The sequence below is a fragment of the Lactuca sativa genome, chromosome 2, assembly GCF_002870075.4.
Source record: "Lactuca sativa cultivar Salinas chromosome 2, Lsat_Salinas_v11, whole genome shotgun sequence".
NCBI lineage: Eukaryota > Viridiplantae > Streptophyta > Magnoliopsida > Asterales > Asteraceae > Lactuca > Lactuca sativa.
This window is the reverse complement of record NC_056624.2, coordinates 89,789,006-89,795,086: the sequence shown is the minus strand read 5'-3', so window position 1 is coordinate 89,795,086 and position 6,081 is coordinate 89,789,006.

The following is a 6,081-nucleotide window of genomic DNA, read 5'->3' as shown; positions in this document are numbered from 1 at the left end:
AAAGGGATGTCATAATCATACTGTGAATTTGAGAATGGAATTAATACAACCACTAACCATGATGATATTTATTAGATCTTTGACATCTACTAGCGAAAGTGTTTCCTCATAATTACTCTCATGAATTAGAGCGAAACCTTTTTCCACCTAGATTTTCTAGTGTATATATTCCCATCCATGTGAATCTATCATTTACAGCCTACAATCATAAGACAAGGTTTATGACAAAACCAAACTCAAATTTAGCTTTCCTTTCATGGACTGAACATCTCTTATTCTAAATTTCTTGCCCTCTACTAGCACATGGGCCTACCGGTGCTTCCATGTTATTAAGCAGCTCACCTATATTAATCAATGTACTTTCAATGAACAATGTGGTTTGCTTTTTGAAGTCAAATGAGAACCATAGAACTCATAAGCATTGCCAACTCAACTGGAAGGTGCATAGAAACAAGAATGTGTCAACTATCAACCTCAGGTCGTGTGCTAGTGATGACCAAAAGGTTTATTGTCGACTGACTCCTAAAACTCTCAAGATCAATTAGACTCCCACTAACTTCTTGACATATTATTTTTTCTCTCAACGAACATTCCTTGATTACTGAAAAAATATATTCAAACGTTAGTGTGGATTCTAGGCTAGAAAACACTTCACAAAATAGTTCTCAGTTTATCCTTTGTTTCTCGATTAACGAAAACATCACAACTCCAATTCTATATGTGATAGAGTAAGGAAGCATCTTTAATCCCATATTTCATGGTGTTTTCAACCTTCTTCGTTAGGATTGAGTTTCAACATACGCTTTGTAGTAACTAGAGTATTACTCTTAGACTTGATTGGAAACGAAGTATGATTTCTCTCTTGATTTAACTATGTCACCAACTTCTAATTCCTTTTCTTAGTCATACAATTGTACTAAGATGTTTTTCGAGGATTCAATTGTGATATAATTCAAAAATCATTAAGATGATCAGAAAACATGATACTAAAGTTCCCTCATATCCTTTAAGATTGGAGAAACTTTTATCATTCTGCCTGACATATTCTTCTTATTCGTTCTACTACTCATTGATTCTTTTCAAAGTATCATAATTATGCTTAATCTTATAAAGACAACCATATTTACCGAAACATCAGTAAATCATGACGAATAAAGTTATCATCCTTGTGGTGGATCTAAATAGTCTACAACAACATGTACTAGATCCATTAGTCCTCCACTTGACTCATGTAATCTTGTGATCAATGAATTAGTCATAATTTTCCAATGAACAAGATTCTTATACACTATTCGATGTGAATTTTTCAACACCAACTATCTGTTCAATTGGTGATGAGATTTCTTTTCACTTGGTCAATTACGACAATACCACAAGCGATATCATAAGAATCAAATCAAAAAATAATATGGTTAATATTAGAAATTTAATCAACACTTTCATAAAAGTCACTACAAGGAAATGTATAAAATGAGGCAAACAAATAAACCAAAATCTCACTTGTATTGAAAATAAACGAAAAATTTAAATGTGTCCTTACGACACATAAAATGAAAAACTACATTTCTAGACATCTCCGAAGCGTAACAAAAATCTATTAAGTTATCTTAACTCCTTATTAGCAGCTCCAAAATCCAATCATCGAACCATGTGACCGAAGTCCATTTCCTTGATCAGATTTAGCACACTGTACTTAAGCTTCCTTATTTCTCTTAGATCCTGCAATAACATCAAAATGTGATCATCACATCATGTATTAAGAGTCTACGAATAGGAATTTGTTAAGATAATGGATGTACATGAAGTAGAGTCATACAACTTTACTTCACTATCTATGAGATATTTCAGGTATTTTGGGCAGCTTCGCAACTAATGTCCCTTCACTTGACAATAGAAACATATTGACTCCTTAGGGTTAACACATGGAACTATCTCAGAACTAGACTTTCTCTTTACAATACGATCAAACAATTTGAACTTGGCCAATCCCTTTCCATTGGGAAGAGAAATATGTTTTGGACCACCATTGTCACCATTGTCAATGTCCATGGAAACTTTAGAATCAGAACATTTAAGCACTTCTGCTTCATATGTATTGTTAATCATTTCTGCTTAACAACAATCAACATTTGGGTCAGATCAATAAGGGTCACGTCGATGTTCATCATATGAAAGTTCTCAATGAACTGTTCGTATGACTTTGGAAGTGTGAGAAGAACAAAATCAATGGCTCGCTCCCATGGGAAAAAACCCATTCTATCCAACTTGTCAATGTACGATTTCATTTCCAGAACATGCATACACATAATTTCCATATTGATATCTACATGTCAATAGGGTTTGAGTATTTTCGTATCTTTCAATTCGAGGAAAATACGATGTTGGGAGAGTCACTAGAGGAGGAGGAGGAAGAGGTGAAGAAGCATGATGTCCAGTTCCACCATTTCCCGAAGAAGAGAATTTTTTTTTTCACTTTGATTAGAAAGTGGAAGAACATCTTCAGATGATAAAGGAAAACCATTTCCAAAAGAATGAGGAAACCAATTATTTTCTTGACTTGACATCTAGAATGGGAGAAAAGAGAATTAAATTTAGTTGATTTTAATCCTTAATGATTAACCTATAAATTCTAAATTAAGGCTAGGATCCATATTTTCCATTCGAACGTTGAAGAGGGATGTCGTAATCAAATTAGAATCTATTTTTTGTAGGTAAGGATTTTACCAATTTTAATCTTATGTAACTTCTAGATCTTTTAAGATTCATTGAATCTAATTAATTATATGTTTAATTTTGCTCTCAATTTTGTGATTGGGATGTCGAGGATCACAAACGCGATGTGAATAACTGTGCAAACTTGCTTGACAACCTCAATGTCATTTATCAACTCACAATGATATGCTGGTTAACTGCACACGCTCCATCAACAACGATAATTTTTCGATATGTCCTTTATATCTGTTTATTGTCCCTATTAGTGTGTCGGTTAACAACACATGTTCCACTAACGACATATAAAGTATGATGTGCGTTTTCATTGATTAGCCTACATTTCACATTTCTCTTAAAGTATCTAGGAGTGGCATTTTAAAAATTGTTTAGTTACATTATGTCATTATACTTATTAACGAGATTATTTCCTATCAAATTCGTTCGACTAACGACCCTCCACCACAAGGGAGAGCGGTGGGTGAGAATGGACACCCATTCAACGATCATTTTATAGATCGTTTCTTTATAAACTATTTATAGCATGGTTTCGTGAATGAGGCGTGCTAACGATTTCACCGAATATTCTTATACATATAATATATATTAAACTTTTAATAATATATATATATATATATATATATATATATATATATATATAGTATAAGGTGTATTTTAAAACATATTAAAATTGCAATGTTTAATCTTTTAATATAATATATATTAAACTTTTAATAATATATATATACATAGTATAAGGTGTATTTTAAAACATATTAAAATTGCAATGTTTAATCTTTTAATAAATTAACCTTTTAATTTAAATTAAAGTTATTAATTACATTTTAATTTAATCACTGACTATTCTTATACATATAATATATATTAAACTTTTAATAATATATATATATACATAGTATAAGGTGTATTTTAAAACATATTAAAATTGCAATGTTTAATCTTTTAATAAATTAACCTTTTAATTTAAATTAAAGTTAAACCATTTTATGGATTTATTAATTACCTATTAATTAATCATTGAATTAAATTAATAATAAGATCCATAACGATAATATTAATCTTATAATTAATCATTTAATTAAATTAATAATAAGACCCATAACGATATTATTAATCTTGTCTACGATTATCTCCAAACATTTAGGGTTTTATTAAATTATCTATTAATTAATCATTTAATTATATTAATAATAAGACCCATAACCATAATATTAATCTTGTCTAGGATTATCTCCAAACATTTAGGGTTTTATTAAATTATCTATTAATTAATCATTTAATTATATTAATAATATGATCCATAACGATAATATTTATTTTATAATTAATCATTATCTTGTCTACGATTATCTCCAAACATTTAGGGTTTTATTTCATTATTATTAATTATCTATTAATCTTATAATTAATCGTTTAATTAAATTAATAATAAGATCCATAATGATAATATTATTCTAATAATTAATCATTATCCTATCTACGATTATCTCATAACATTTAGGGTTTTATTTAATTATTATTAATTATTTATTAATTAATCATTTAATTAAACTAATAATAAGATCCATAACGATAATATTAATTTTATAATTAATCATTATCCTGTCTACGATTATCTCCTAACATTTAGGGTTTTATTTAATTATCTAATATGCCCAAAAATCGGATTTGGCAGATTATATAAGAGATAATTACCAAATAGCAACCATATAAATCAAATTAGGCAACAAAATCTGAAAATTCGAAATATACTGTGCTCACGCCGTGAGCATCCAATCTCACGTCATGAGACCAGTCTGATAGAAAACATTCGATTTATTTAGGTTCAATCGATGTACATTTAATTGTTAGACAACCATATGCTCTGATACCACTGATGGGTTTTACAAGTATTAACGTGGATAAATCTTTAACACTTAAGGGTACATGCAACCTATTAGATCTATTTCATAACACTATTGAAGTAACATTTTATTGAACAACAAGAAAACTATGAAGCCTAGGTATTTTCAAAATTGTCAAACAAAATAGAAAACACATACCTTTTTGATTGTTGTAGTAAACAATCAAATCCTTTCTTCTTTGAATAGAGAGATTAAGGAGATAGATCAGAATTTCGGCCATCCTTAGGTCTAGAATATATGGCCAAAATTACTAGGTGTAAGGATGCTTATATAGTGCAACTTGGAAACCCTAAATAATCCTAAAATGAGTAAAATAATATTATTTCCTTTTGGTAATTATTCGGCTTCCTACTAATCCTCCAAGGATAATTACAGAAACCCTAGACCCTCCTAAAACCGTCCAAGTCTATAGCAAAGTTCTGGAATGCTTCTTGATCATCTATTGAACAATTACACTTTAAACCCTATACTTTTAAATAATCCAATTAATCCCAAAATTAATTCCAATTAAATTATGATTAATTCTTATTTAAATAATAATATTTTTTAATTTAATATATTATTCTCATAATGTATTAAAAAATCATTTATTATGATTTCCATTAAATTTACTAATCATATAATAAATTAATAAATTAGTCTGTCTCTCTAAATGTTATCCTATTCAATTACTAGGTTTGAAGGCAGCCCAAAAAGACTATACTACCATCAATTCAAGTATATACCAATTATAGTAATGGGCTTAGACACCTAATCCAATGCCTATCACCGCCTCGAGCTTGGCCGGATCGACCATAATATCGTTCTTGTTGGCTAGGTGCCCCAGAAACTACATCTCGCGCAACCAGAACTCACACTTGGAGAACTTCGCATAAAGTCTCTCTCTCTCTCTCTCTCTCTCTCTCTCTCTCTTTCTCTCTCTATCTCTCTGTCTTTCTTTCTCTCTCTCTCTCTCTCTCTCTCTCTCTCCTAAAGGCCTTTAATACCTCCGTCAAATGCTCCTAGTCCAGCTCCTAGGCCTTGGAATAGAGTAGGATGTTATCAATAAATACAATCAAATACCGATCCAATATCGGTCTGCATATGCGGTTCATGAGGTCCATGTACGCGGCTGGAGCATTGGTGAGCCCAAAAGGCATCACTACGAACTTGTAATGAACATAACGAGTCCGAAATGCTGTCTTCTGTAGATCATTCTCTCTGACCCTCATCTGATGATAACCCGAACATAGATCAATCTTGGAAAACCAAGATCTACCGTGAAGCTGGTCAAATAAAACATCAATTCTCGGGAGTGGATAACAATTCTTCAACGTTAGCTTATTAACCTCTCGGTAGTCATAACACATCCAATGTGACCCGTCCTACATCTTCACAAATAGGATCAGTGCTCCCTATGGCGAACTACTCGGTCAAACGTAACCCTTGTCTAATAGCTCATGCAGTT